The sequence below is a fragment of the Spermophilus citellus genome (assembly GCF_964194105.1).
Source record: "Spermophilus citellus genome assembly, chromosome: 3".
NCBI classification, from domain to species: Eukaryota; Metazoa; Chordata; class Mammalia; order Rodentia; family Sciuridae; genus Spermophilus; species Spermophilus citellus.
In genome coordinates, this window is record NC_138184.1 from 197179595 (window position 1) to 197195111 (window position 15517).

A 15517-nucleotide genomic window follows, 5' to 3' on the forward strand; every position below is an offset into this window, starting at 1 on the left:
TCTGATATAAGGAGGATGATTCATAGTGGGATAGGAAGTGGGAGCATGGGAGGAATAGATGATCTCTAGATAGGGCAGAAGGGTTGGAGGGAAAGAGAGGGGGCATGGGGTTATTAATGATGATGGAATGTGATGATCATTATAACCCAAAGTATACGTCTAATTGTCTTTTTTTTTGCTAAATATATATAAAAAAAAGAAAAGAAAAACCTTCAATGGCATAAAAATTCTCATTTACAAATGAAGGTTTTTAAAAATAACTTTAGAACTCAAAATATTAAACAATAAGAAAACAAATAACCCAATCAACAAATGGGCCAAAGACCTGAACAGACACTTCTCAGAGGAGGACATACAAACAATCAACAAGTACATGAAAAAATGCTCACCATCTCTAGCAGTCAAGGAAATGCAAATCAAAACCACCCTAAGATACCACCTCACCCCAGTAAGATTGGCAGCCATGATGAAGTCAAACAACAACAAGTGCTGGCGAGGATGTGGGGAAAAGGGTACTCTTGTACACTGCTGGTGGGACTGCAAACGGGTGTGGCCAATTTGGAAAGCAGTATGGAGATTCCTGGGAAAGCTGGGAATGGAGCCACCATTTGACCCAGCTATTGCCCTTCACGGACTATTCCCTGAAGACCTTAAAAGAGCGTACTACAGGGATACTGCCACATTGATGTTCATAGCAGCACAATTCACAATAGCTAGACTGTAGAACCAACCCAGATGCCCTTCAATAGATGAATGGATAAAAAAAATGTGGCATTTATACACAATGGAGTACTATGCAGCACTAAAAAATGACAAAATCATGGAATTTGCAGGGAAATGGATGGCACTAGAGCAGATTATGCTAAGTGAAGCTAGCCAATCCCTAAAAAACAAATGCCAAATGTCTTCTTTGATATAATGAGAGCAACTAAGAACAGAGCAGGGAGGAAGAGCAGGAGCAAAAGATTAACATTAAACAGAGACATGAGGTGGGAAGGAAAGGGAGAGAAAAGGGAAATTGCATGGAAATGGAAGGAGACCCTCAATGTTATATAAAATTACATATAAGAGGTTGTGAGGGAAATGGGGGAAAAACAAGGAGAGAAATGAATTACAGTAGATGGGGTAGAGAGAGAAGATGGGAGGGGAGGGGAGGGGGGATAGTAGGGAATAGGCAAGGTAGCAGAATACAACAATTACTAATAGGGCATTATGTAAAAATGTGGATGTGTAACCGATGTGATTCTGCAATCTTTGTAATGTTTTGAACAACCAATAAAATAAAATAAATAAAAAATAAAAATAAAAATAACTTTATTTTGTTTATTTATTTTTATGTGGTGCTGACGTTCAAACCCAATGCCTCACATGTGCAAGGCAAGTGCTCTGCCACTGAGCCACAACCTCAGCCCCAACAAATGAAGGTATTTTTCTTAAAAAGAAAATAACCAATAAGACAATTAAACTCTAGAATAAACCAAAAAAAAAAGTACAAGAAAAGAAATGGGATACTGATTGTTTTTCTGCATTGGGAAATATGTCTATGGTCATCATAATGTGAACTGGTTCTAATTTTTAACTTCTAGAACAATGTATTGGCAGAACCCATAGGACTTGCTTATGGTTCCAAACAGAATACACATTACTAATCTTCACAGGACAACATTAAGAGTAAGGATGGCAGTAATTGGAAAGTGAAGGTGGGTAGCAGACAGTCAAAGAGAGGAAGTAGAGAGCAGTAGTTCAAGATTACCATGTGTCAAGTAAACAATTCTAGTCAGTATGCAAAGGTTGCTAATGAAGAACGAGGGAAGACATAGGAATTGAGAAAGAGGAAGGAATTGAGAAAGAGGAAAGGGAGCATTTAGAGCAACATAAAACTTCATCAACCACAGCAGAAAGTTCATGGAAAATATCAAGAATTAAGGACTAATAAAACAAAGGATTGATAAAAAAAAGAGCTCATGAAAATATTAATAAATGCTTAATAAAATATGCATACTAATAAAACATTAATGCATATAATATAAACATTAAATATAATTATATAAATAATGCATATAATCTGAATTATGAATATAATGTAAAGTGTTAGCAATACCTAGTAATAAAACATGCATATTAATAAAATTTTAATGAATAAATATTGGTAAATATTCTGTAAGGAGAGAGAGCAGGAACATTGGAACAAACAGTTGGAAACTGAGTCTGTTTGAAAGAAGGGACAGGACTGGGGAATGTTGCTGCTCGGCATGTATATTTCTTCTGTTGATAAACAAGTAGAAAAAATTAGTATTGAAAAACAAATGTTATAGAAAAATATTTAGAAATTATTCTTTTTATGCTTCCCTGCCTCCATCATTTAATCTTTTGGATTAAAGAAGTATGGAATTAGTCAGCGATTTGCAAGTTTACATGAGTTTGGAAAGAGAAAGCGTGTCTAAAGAAGAGCAATGTTGTCATTTTATTACCAGAATGACTACAAAAATGTCACTCGGACTATATCTAGGCAGCAGGGACAGGCCACAACAGGAAGTCCACCAGACCTAGAGGTGCCGTGGTGATGAGGAATAGGGCCAGATGAGGGCAGGGATGCAGCTGCTCAGCATGAGGGGTGGGCACAGAGACAAGGAGCAAGGTGCAGACCAGTGAGGCGGACCTCAGGCAGTGCCAGGGCTGATGGCAACTTCAGGAAACCCTCTCCACCTTCCCCACCAGAGATGCAACACAAGGAGGCAGTTATTTATTTATTTATTTATTTATTTATTATTTATGATATAGGAAGAGAACCCTGAATTGATTGGAAAACAAACAAACAAAAAAAAACCAACAAAAAACTGGGATCAAATAAATTCTCTTTCATCAGATAGAATAAGGGAGTAAAATAGTGACTGAGTTAAAGAATATTATACTTCTTGCACTTCTCATGGTGATACATGTGACTGCAGTCAATGGGGGAGGCAGGGTTGGGGTTAGCAAGGTGGCTGCAGAACACTGCTCATTGCCAGCACTGCCCTCCAGTCGGGGACCCAAGCTGAGTCACTTGAAGATCCTTAGCATGGATGGCAGAAGAGGTAGTACCAGAAGGCCAACAGAGAAGTACCTTAGGCATTTTAAGAAAAATATCATGAATTACCTAGACCTGGGGGCATGGGAAAAGATCTACCCAGAAGAGGAATTGAGCTTGGCCTTGAAGAAAGGGCAGGACTTAAAACTATTTAGGTTTTATTATATATATGTAATATAAAACTGGAAGCCCCTTTGACCTAAGCTTATCTCTCTCATGACTGGGATAATGAGAGAAAAATTAAAATTATTAATATATGTCTTATTTTAAAATTATCATTTAAATTTTACAAATTTGATTATAAAATATATACAGTATATAATGATCAAATAAGGGTAGTTAACACTTCCATTCCTTACACGTTTAAAAAAGTTTTTTGATTAACACATAATGATTGTACATATTTATGTGATATAATATGGTATTTCAGTGTGTATGTGTGTGTACACAATATGCACTGGTCCAATCAGGGTAATTAATGTCTCCATCTCTTTATCATTACTTTGCATTTGGATGCTTTGAGCACCTCTCTTCAGTTGTGCTTAAAACATTTACTAAATTATTGTGAACTATAGTCTCTCACTGTGCTCTAGGACACTAGACCTTATTACTTCCATCTAACTCTGTTTGGTGCCCACTGTCTACCTTTCCACTAAACCCCTACCCCCTACAATTCCCAACTTCTAATAATCACTCTTCTTCATTTGGATCAATCAATCAAATTTAAGTGCAAGTAAGAATTCTTATGTATATTATTATATAATACATGCTCCTTCCAAAGAAATTACTGATATTCCTTAATTCTTTAAGAAATATTTAAAATTTAAAAATTGGAAATATTTATACTGCATATATCAGGAGCTTTTTCACTGGTGGCAAATAGCATGACACATTAATAAATCCTTTAAACATTTATAGTGAAGCAACAAATTGAAAAAACTGACTTTAAATAATTCTTTACATAAAATTCCTACTGTATGTTTCTGTTGGTCTTGTGTGTTTTTGTTACATCTGCATTCAAAATTTGTGTTTGTCAAAGCAGTCTATGTTTTTTAAAGAAGAAAGTTATTATTATTATTTTTTGTTTTTGAGGACCTATGGCCCATGAAGATTGCTTTTGTTCAAGGAAAGATAAAAGTGCTAGTTCTATATTTCATTTGGTGCACTATCTTCTGTTCACAAAAGAGAGAAATGGGAAAGTTAATGAATGCTGGAGAGTACAAATTTCTCTCTACTGACTTCTGAGCTGGTTCTTCTTGAAGTTCCTGGGTAATTTTCACTTATCTAGCAAAATTGCATTGGCTTTTCTAATGTCATCTCTCAGTCTTAGCATGTAGTTTTAAGTGTATTTAAACTGACATCTTCTTGAGGGAGAAAAACCTGGATTTATCTGAGGCCAAAATAGGTAAAAAGAGATGATTCTAACCAAAATAGGATGACCTTTTATCTTTCCAGCCTCATTCATAATTTGGATAAATTTAAGTTTTTGAAGACCGGTGCAAACAGGGTTGGGAAGGTAAATGCAGCCATGACCTTGCATGGTTGGCAATTTCTCTTCCAGTGTTTCCTTCCACTCAAGACCATTTTGAGCCCCTAGAGTGTGCTGGGCGCTAGGGATATTGATTGGATTATATTTTAGTGAGGAGATAGAATAAAAACAAAACAACAACAACAAAAAGAGATACACACAAATGAAAGAGAAATGATTATGGATTGTGATAAGTACTTTTAGGAAATTAAAGGTGTTTGGTTGGTTCAGTGCTTAAGGAGGTTTCCTTTGAGTATATTTTGGTTGGTATGTGAAAAATCAAAAGCAGACTGATATGTAAAGAGTTAGATTATGGGCATTTTAGACAAAGAAGACAGTAGATGCAAAGGCCCAATGGCCCATGAGCCACTAGTTTAAAGTGAAATTCTGGCTGCAGTGGTCAGAGCTAGGTTATGTGGAGTCTTAGACCACAACAGGGAGTTGGGGCATGATTGTTGGTATGATAGGACACATTAAAGAACCACTGTAGCAGATAGGTTAGTGTCTCTTCCCTCTCACCTTCTGTACCCTCCTGCCCTGTGGTGTGCTTTGCCTTATAACACCCAGCTTCTAAGTCCGAACTGCTGTCAGGTTATTGGAGCAACTTTGCCATTAAGCACAGAGAGACAGAAGCAAGTGCTTGAGATTGTGTGACTTGCTCATCCCCCAGTCCTTGACCCTTGGCTTTTGACCTCCAAATGAGAGGTCATGAAAACTCAGCTCCCTTGCTTTCAGTCTAACTAGGACTCTTCTGAGTTGAGGTGTAACTTATATTTCAGAGATTCCCTGTGGGGTGGGGCAGAAGCCACACCCCCCGGGGACTTGCCTAAGCTCACCCCAGCTTGACTTCCTCCTTCCTTGCTTGCTTCCCCGGACCCCTTACAGGTGTCTCCTGGGAGCTTTTCCTAACCAACCCCCTGTATGTGAATCCTGGCAGCAGGGTCAGCTACAGAGTTCCACCTTAGAAGTTGCCCTGTTGCTATTTCAAGGATGAATTGTGCAAAGATCTTTTAAATCCCTCTTCAACCTCTTATTGTCTGTGCGTCCTGGGGCACATTTCCTGACTGCGCTGTACCACAGTTTCTGACAAGCAATCATTCAATGTGATCTTTCAGTGAATATTTGCTGAATGCCTACTATGTGTCGGGCATCGTCCTAACACTGGAACTTCAAGTGAACAAAACTGACAAGACCCTGAGTGCTTGTGGAGCTCAGGTTCTAGACAGGGAAACAAAATCATAACCAAAACAAAATAAACAAGTTCATCAACAAATGAATAATATAGTTATCAGGAAAATGACAATTTAGGGGAAAAGACAACAGAATAAAGGAAACAGGGAACAGAGTGGGAGAAGGAATGAGTGTCGGAATGAGCATTGTAGTTTTCAAAAGGGAAAGTGTCAGTGGAGTCCCCACAAAGGTCCTGGGGCTCAAAGAGCTGTGTAAACTGTGCATGAAGAACAGCAAGGATTTTAATAAGGTAATATTTTGTGTAGTCTCATAGTAGATATTGAATTCCTCCTCAAGGAAACAAGAACCCCAGGGAGCACTTTATGTCATCAATAAATAACATGAAATAAATATAATGCAGAGTAGATAACAAAAGAGCCTGAAGAGTCTGCTTTGTCATTGCAGTTGGGAAAATAGAAGGTGGGAGCTATAATACTACTCAGTATAGTAATTATGAAGTGGTAAATATATAGACTTATGCTATACATCAAAGTTGAACTTATTTCCATCCCTTTGCCAGGAAAGCAGTAACAATCCAAAAAAGCAAATTTCTGTGTTCCTAACACCAATTTTTGTTTTCTATTTAGTGAACATTTATTTTCCAATTAGTCATTCACAGTAGTAGTGTGGAGTGTTATTCATAGTTTAATAGTATTAATATTTGAGGGAGAAAGATAAGGAAGCAGAAAAGGAATCAAGTAACAGGTAAGGAGTGAAATATTCTGTTTATATCAATGTATATTCTGCTCACATTAAAAATACAATATTTCTATTTAAGTCTACAGGGAAAAACAATTTCTACTTTGCAAGCTGGCAAGATAACACAAGCTTACTTATTCAGATAGCATCTTTAATGATAATGTGCTTTTGCCTTTTTGTTTTACTGTATTATTTTTCTGATCCTCTCTTAATGTTAAAACAAATATTATATGTATGTGACAATTAAAGTTTATAATGATATGGAAAAAATAAAATTACATTCATTTTTCAAAAAAAAAAAAAAAAAGAACAGCAAGGAGGCCAGGGTGGTTGGGCTCAAGTGGGGAAGGGAAATGTAATAGCAGGTGAGGTCAGAGAGGGAACAGAGGGCCAGGGTCTGGAGCATCTCCCAGGCCATTTTAAGGACGCTGGCTTTTACTCTCATAGAGATTGGGAGCCACTGAGGCCCTTTGAGCAGAACTGTGACCACTCTGACTTAGGATTTTAAAATGCCACTCTGGCTGCTGTTATGAAGACTGTGGCTGTGTGGAGCTAGGGATATAGGAGTTAAACGTAGGCTCTGCGTTACAATATTGAGAGGTTAAAATGAATTTGCATAAGCGAGTATTCATATCACCTTGCCTGTTATTGCTCTTTTATACTGACTTCAGTAGCAAATAGAGTGATTTTAGTAAAAAAAAAAAAAAAAAAAAAAAAAAAAGACCTCTGCTTAGTGTCACTCTGATAGAGGTATGGACATTTATTTACTTTTGTAGAAGAAACGCTTAGTTAAATTAGGGTCCCCCAAAAGAAGAGAATGTCCCCGATCATTGACTCAAGATGGCATTCTGTTGAGTGGATGTTGTGGTTTGGATGTGAGGTGTCCCCCAAAAGCTCATGTGTGAGACAATGCAAGAAGGTTTAGAGGTGAAATGATGGCTTATGAGAGGTTTAACCCAATCAGTGAATTACTCGCTGAGGAGATTAGCTGAATGGTAACAGAAGGCAGGTAAGGTGTGGCTGGAAGAAGACATGGGTGCACCTTTGGCATTTATCTTGAGAGCTGGGTTTAATCTCTCTCACTCTCTGCTTCCTGGGAGCCTTGTTCCAAGCTGCTTTCTGCTACCACACACTTCTGTCATGATGTTCAGCCTCACCTCGTGCCCTAAGGAATGGAGCAGGCTGTGGACTGGGACCTCTGAAGGTATGAGCTCCCAAATAAACTTTTCCTTCTCTAAAACCACTCCTGTCAGTTCTTTTAGTCACAACAGTGAAAATGCAAATTAAAACACGGGAATTTCCCAGATCTCTATAAGCAGGTATTTGTGCCCCTTTGAGAACACTTGGGGAAAAGTGATTTTGAATTGAGGTGAAAAGGGAAATATGAAGTGCATTTTGGACAAACTTATTTCATTATTTTCTGGAGCAGGTGCAGTTTGAACAGCCCAATAATTGAATTAGGTTTTATTTGGAAATTCCAAATTACTTGGAAGCAGATGACCCTTTACCTCTTAGGTAGAGAATTTCCCCCTTGGTTTCTGAAGTAGATTTTAAATAGTGGAGAGGTAGAGAGACTTCAAGGAATGTTCTCTAAATAAGAATGAAAATGCCCTTACTCACTTTCTGAAACTTAGGCCTGTTTTGGGTCTGCAGCTTCTGGGCTATGACATTTTACTAGTAGATTGGAAGAGTCCTTCCTCTGTCAAGACAAGAAGCTGCCAATATGTGGCCAACCATCAAGGGATGGGCACAAGAATCAAAGTACAGCCACAAATGCTATAGGTGTAAGGTCAGGCACCGATAACCAAAAGGAGGCAGACTAAAAGCTGCTGAACAAGGCTTTATTGAGATTCGCTCCCTGGCAAGACCTTCCAGACCAACAGAGCTGGTTGGGGAGAATTGCAGTCAGGCTCAGCCAGATTGGAATTTGGGGGGACTGAGGGCAGAAAAGGAGGGCTTGGGACAGGAAAGTTTTTGGAGTCCCTTGTCCTCCTGGGGTTGGTTGAGGGATCTTGTTGGGTTCCATGTCCTTCCAGGATTGGTCAGGAGACCCCACTGATTGACAGGTGGTTGGGTATAAGGTGCCTGATTGGTTGTTCCCTTAGCCACCCCAACTTGACCTAACAATAAGCATTTGTGGGTGGTTGAAGAATTACTGTTAACCTGGTGAGGCCCCAGACCTTAGGACCAGGGGCATTGAGACTGCAAAGAAAGTACATGTCGTGAAATGGAATACATGTGTGGTGAGAGGGGGATAAGTCGCTCCAGATGATGTAGAGAAGTACAGGAAAAGAAGGAAAGCAGGAGCGGAGTATTCTGCACAAGGAGGATAAGGCACATTTTGTTAGGTTTCTGGAAAGTGTGGTTAGACAGATAACTGGAAATTGACTAAAACAAGGAAGTGGGGGTCTCTGCAGATAGCCTACTTGTTTTCAGTGATGAGATTCCAGCACCAAAGGGCACTTTCTGGCCTGAGATTTTCAGCTTCACTTAGTAGACACAGTCTAAGCAATAAGTCCATTGAAATTTATAACATCTATTCTCACTAAAATTAAAAGGAGGAGATGAGACAGTCTGAGAGGCTGAAATCAGAGTATGCAGAGCTCCATGACAACCTCATGCTTTGTGAAGCACATTCTTGTTTTTACTTATTTATGATTTTTAAACAAGTTTCTCAGGTTTCCACTTATTCTGGAACTCAACATTTAAAATGTAAAATCCCTAGAGACAGAGAACAACGATTGATAATTCTTGTTATTATCAAGAGTCATGTGAATGATCTGCTTAAAACTGAATAGGAAATGAATCCTCTTTTAGGTATCTTTCAGTTTAAAAAACATTGTTTTCCAAAATTTGGTTTCCTTTTTTTTTTTTTTGCCTTTTAGCTAAAGAATGGTTTCTGAAATATTTATGAGGGAGCCCAGTTATAATTAATGGCAGTATACTGTGCTACAGCATCAGTTTGTTACAGTCCTAGTGACACCAAGTCCAGTTAATATCCCTGAGGGGTTCATCAAGTGTCTGCTGCTCTGTCATCTAACTAAAGACAAAAATATATGATTTTTTTTTCTGGTGATCTCTCTGGGAACAAAAGTAAAGCCCTACCATTTGATGAAAAATATTTTCTCTGTAACTGAGTTTGCTTTATTCAGCTCTTCAGAGGGTTTTCAACAAGTAGCTGTTGAACGAGTGAGCGATGGGTACATGGACTAATGGATGAATAAATAAAAGCAAAGATGAGTAAACTTCCCATGAACTGGCTTCACTCCTACCTTCATCTGACAAATGATTTATTCAGAACATCAGCTTGTATTCATTGTCTTTCCACCACACATATCTTTCCTGACTTCTTTCCTTTGTTTATGTCTCTTACTTCCAACTAGAAATTCAACTAGGAAGGCTGATTACTTGTCAATGGTTTAGATATGAGGTGACCCCCCAAATTGCATGTGTGAGAAATGCAAGAAAATTCAAAGATGAAATGATAGAGTTACAAGAGCCTTAACCAAATCAGCACACTAATCTTCTTGAATGGGTTAACCAGATGGTAACTGCAGGTAGGTATAGCTAGAGGAGGTGGGTCACCAGGGCATGACTTTGGGGTTTATATGAGTCCCTGGTGAGTGGAGCTCTCTCTCTTTGCTTCCAGGTGCCATGTTCTGAGCTTCTTTCCTCTTCCACACCTTTCCACCATGATGTTCTTCCTCATCTTGGGCCCACAGCCATGGAGTTGGCCATCTATGGATTGAGACCTCTAAATCTGTGAGCCCCAAATCAACTTTACCTCTTCTAAAATTGTTCTTGTCTGGTCTTTTGGTTTTAGCAACAAAAAAGCTGACAAAACACCACTTTTCCAGCATTTTCAAAACAGGAGGTTTGTCTTCATTGCAGGTGTGGATATAAAGTGTGTAGTATTTGCCAGGAAGAATTAAATCAGCTCAAGATATTTGTTAATATGTCAGATGTGTCTAAAACAAGAATTCTTGTCCTTGGAAATTTTAAATGCTTCAATATATTCTAGGGTCTTTCTTGCTTCCCTCTCCCATGCCCCTTCCATTTTTCTTCTCTTCTTCCTTCTCCTCAACTCCCCCTTTCTTTCTTATCCAGTTAGATAGCTTTATTTTTTGAATGGGAATATTTTCCTCCAAAATATTTGTGTAAATGGACAGGAACAACTCTTAATAATGTGTTTCCCAAATTTAATAGTATTCCATATTTCATCAGTCCCCTCTGCATATTAAATGATATAATATATCATACTATTAGAATCTTATGCATTCTCTTTTCCTGAGTTAAATGACCGACCAGCTTTTTGGAAGCAATTTCTTTTTTTTTTTTAATATTTATTTTTAGTTTTTTTTTGGTGGACACAACATCTTTGCTTGTATGTGTTGCTGAGGATCGAACCCGGGCCGCACGCATGCCAGGCGAGCGCGCTACCGCTTGAGCCACATCCCCAGCCCCTGGAAGCAATTTCTTATCACATCACTTTTCACACTCAGGGAAACTGTGATGCGGTAGCCTCTTGGACATGGTCCTGCCAAACAGCATTAAGAGAGGTGAGGAATGATTTGGTAATTATTATAACCACATTTGTTTTCCACATTATTTTATGTCATTGCAATAGTTTCCTACTGATAGTAAAGTCGTAGGATATATTCTGTCTTCACTCTCTTCTTTTCCATGAAATTTTTTTCTTGTAGGACCTTTCAAAACCTTACATCTTATTACTATACATCCCCTTTCCTTCACTGGCTTCTCCTAAGGCACCCCATCATTGAAAAGTATTATATTTTGGGTAGAGAGTTAAAGCTTCATATCTGTGGATGGAAACACAGCTTTTGGAGGAAAGAAAGGGACAAGGGAATCCAACTGCCAGTTCAACCCATTGCCTCATTCTAGAGTGGATGTTATGCAAATTTAGAAAAGGAAGCATCCTTTGTAGTATGGTTTCAGGGCTCTGAAAAGCCTTCCTCCATCAGGCTTCATACACAGGGTTGACTCAACTCACTGGAGTTACTGCTGGGTGTTTCAGGAATATGAGATCAGTGTGCCTATCCTCTTGAATTTTGTTAAAAGTGAAGACTGACATGCTCAGACATTTTATAAGGCACAAAAATGCTATATTTAAGTGCTCTGACAGCAGGAATAGATAAAGAGAGTTCACCAGCGTAAATGGGGAAGACCACATGGGCTTCAGGCATGTCTCAATGGGATGCAACCATCCTAGAGAAGTAATTTGTCAGAGTAGTATTTACTGTTTACAAACTATCCTTCAATATTTATTAGTTATTAACTTTCTAGAAGAACAGATTCAGTGCCTAAGGGAGTAGTTGTAAGGACAGAAAAGTGTGTGATGGAGAGGGTGGAGAAGGCGGGGGATGTTGCTGGGGGAATACCAGAGAGGAAGCAGGTCTGGATTTAGGGTGGTGCTACACAGGAAGGATCTGGGGAGGCCAAGGGAATCCTGTGGTGTTGAGTTTGGGAGAAGGGAGAAAGGTAGGAGAGGATGGTGAGAAACAGTCTATGCAAGGAATCAGGGAATACCATTCTGTTGAGGTACCTTTCTTCACAAGCTGTGTGATTAGGTGTTAACTCCCACAGAGCTGCTTCCTCTGGGAGAAGAACAAACACATGCTGCCCTTGGCCCTTTATCTAACCTCTTGAAACAAACCTAGCCCTTCCTTATCATTTCTAAAGGAAGCAGACTATCCTAAACCATGCTTGATGCATTTTCAGTAAGAGTCATATGGTGCTCTCCATGACTGCTGGAGTCATGTTTAAAAGATCCTGCTTTTGATTTTTGAATGAATGAATGAGAGTTGAACAAACGTGTGAACATTTTCCTATACGTAATATTCCATCTGATTTTTAAATTGAAAATCTATAGCATTCAAATGGTTCTGGCAAATTGATCATGTCACGGACAACTCATTTGCTCCTGTTGAGACAGGATTCCAAGTTGGTTGAACTTCTGGTCTGACGGGGTAAGATTGAGTGAAGTATGTTTCCCGAAGCCTTCAATAAAATGTGTTTTCTCATTTTCGTATATTCAGTCTTTCTTTCTCTGGTTACTATACATATATTTACACATAAACATACAAACATTTTAGTTGTTATTTCTGATGGAATATGATTTTTTTCATTGCTATTTGAGTACAAAAGATAGTTACACAAAAGATAAGTTAAAACTTAGATAATTCTATCTCCTATGTCTGATAACTCATTTGGAACCAGTTTCCATTAATATGGATTTGAGGAGACCATGAACATGTGATAATACCTTGGAATGTAATAAATTACACCCTGAGAAATCATTTAAACCTATATTTAGATCAACATTTTGAAAAGTGTGGAGGAGAGGAAATCACCATGCGGAGGAGAGAATCTTTTTCAGAAGCATGTGGGTTGATGTATTTTTATCTTTTTTTTAAAAAGTCTATGACAGTGTAGGCTTAGTGAATGGTAATGAAAGAAACAATACATCACATATTCCTATGTGTTAGTGAAACCTATTGACAGAAGATTCATTTTTTAAAGTTAAGGATGTACATAAATATGGACGATGTAGACTCACTACTGTAGGACCTAAAAATTATATAAAAGGAAATATTCATCATTGAATATAATATTGGCAATAGTTGTTACTGCTAATGTTCATGTCTATGACAACATATATAAAAAACAGTATTATGTGCTTGAATACTTTTTTTCTTCTTTCAGGACATTAAATGTTTTGAGTATCCTTCTTATATTTGGTAAATACCAACTCAAATGAGCCTCTTCCTCCCATTATAGAGATGCAAATATTTCCCCTGCCTTCTATTTCATTATAGTGCAGGAATCTGGCCATTTAGTTTAGTGTGTGCCAATTGGATGTTAGTGATGAAAGAAGTAGGTGCCACATAATATCCATCCTGGCTTGCATGGTAGTTGCCTCTGCAATTTCTGGGTTGATGGTAGCAGAGGGTTTAGTGGTAATAATCAATGCACAATATTGGTGTCTGTGCTTGGTGGGGATAGAAATGGTAACTTGCTATTAAAGAAGCAGTGTGATATGGTGGTTAAAGGTGCTGGACTTCAGAGCCAAAAGTCTACCTGGAATTGAATCTCAGATTGACCATTTATTCACTGTGTTGATCTTGGTCAGTGACTATCTTCTCTGTGCCTCAGGTTTATCATCTATAAATTGGGAATGATAATAATATCTATTAGCTTGGGTTATGACAATAAATTAGTTACTATTTGTAACATGCTTAAGACAGTGTCTGGATCATAGTAAACACTTTCAACAAGAGAAAATGTCTCAAGGGAAGTAAATTTTAAGGAATCAATGAGACAGAATAAGATTTATTTGAATTCACCCCCAAGAGACTAGCCATAGTTCCTAAACTGTGGGCCAAGGTGTCCTAAGCCACAGGGCCATGGAGGGATATTTTAAATTTGGGTGGGGGAAAAATGACCCTTGACATTTCTCAAACATCGTGCAAACTCCTAGCTCAAGGAAGTCAGAGTACCAGTGGTTTGTGTATTTTTTGATAATGTTAGAGTGTTTCAAATCTGGACTTTTTGGCAGTGGCTATGATCAAATGCTAGTACTCTGTAAAAAAAATAGTGTGAAATAGGAAGTGACAGTGGAATTTTCTAATTTGATTCCAAGATACGAGAAGTCATGCAGTGCCTATAGATGTAAGCATCTTATTAATAAATGGCTTTGTTTATTCAAGAATAAAATGCAAAGACGTTTTCCTTTCAATAAAGCGTATTACTTTTTCAAACAGCTACTAACTTGTTAGGACAAATATACTTAACTTGTTTAAACTTAGCTAATTAATCAAATGAACTGTTAGATATTTCTTTTGGTCTTAGGACACTGTAGAAAAATTACTGTGACTTCAAGGACATTGTATAACAAGAAAATTTGGGAACTTCTGAGTAGCACACAGTTTCAGCAACAAGCAGAATCCTCAGACCAGCCTGCTGATCTATAAAGTAAAGAGAAAATAGTAAGTGACAAGTGGAAATCATTAGCGTCCCCCCTTGTTGCAACAGCAGAAAATCAAAAGCAATATCACTCTCTAGGGAGAATTGCAGAAGTTGTCTCTGACATAAAGACTTGACAAACGAGGGCTCCTGATGCCTGTAATATCTCAATTTATCTTACTTGTTTGTCCAGTACAGGAGGCTGGTGGGTCATGAAGATGATGGCGTGAATTCAGAGAGCATTTGAGAACACCTCTATGGATTTCTGTGAACATTTCCATTTTAGAACCACATTAAGTCAAACGCTCAACTAGAGGATTTTGAGCCAACATGAGTATCATTATTAAAAGGCTGCGAGATGGAGGTGGTACAGCTGGATTTGCATTGGCTGCCACAGACATTGCAATTTCTACAGAGCTCTGCACAAATCATAGCTGAGGGGGATGTCACAGACATCTCCCCCTGGCAGGTCTTAACATCCCAGTGGTTGTGAACTCCACAGATCTCTCTGTGAATTCTCACTTTGCCCTTGCTTTTTACTGGCTCAATACATGAAGCTTCTTAGACTTCTCCATAATCCCTGGCTTTTGCTTCAATGCCAGTACTCCATGTTAGTAACTATTTCTCTTCTTTTTTGCAGATCTTTATTTTTCTAGCACCTCTTATAAGCCATGATTCTTATTTTAAAATTATTATTTTAGCAATGCTAATACTGGTTCTGCTTCCTCCACAAACAGAATTTCATGGAAATATAAAATTGGTTTTCTGATCTGAGTAGATGTGAAAACAACAATGACCCTATTGTCAATGACAAATGGAATTCTGGTAGTCAGTGACACACAGTTGGCCAAGCAGGTACATAATTGATCACTCTGGTCATCTAGAGTCAAATGTTGATCAAAGACTAGGAAGACAAGTTAGTTGCAATAGGGGAAAATAATGGGAACAAAAAGTATAGTATTTGTGGGTGAGTCAGTTACTTCTAATTACACTAGATAACTTAGACAATA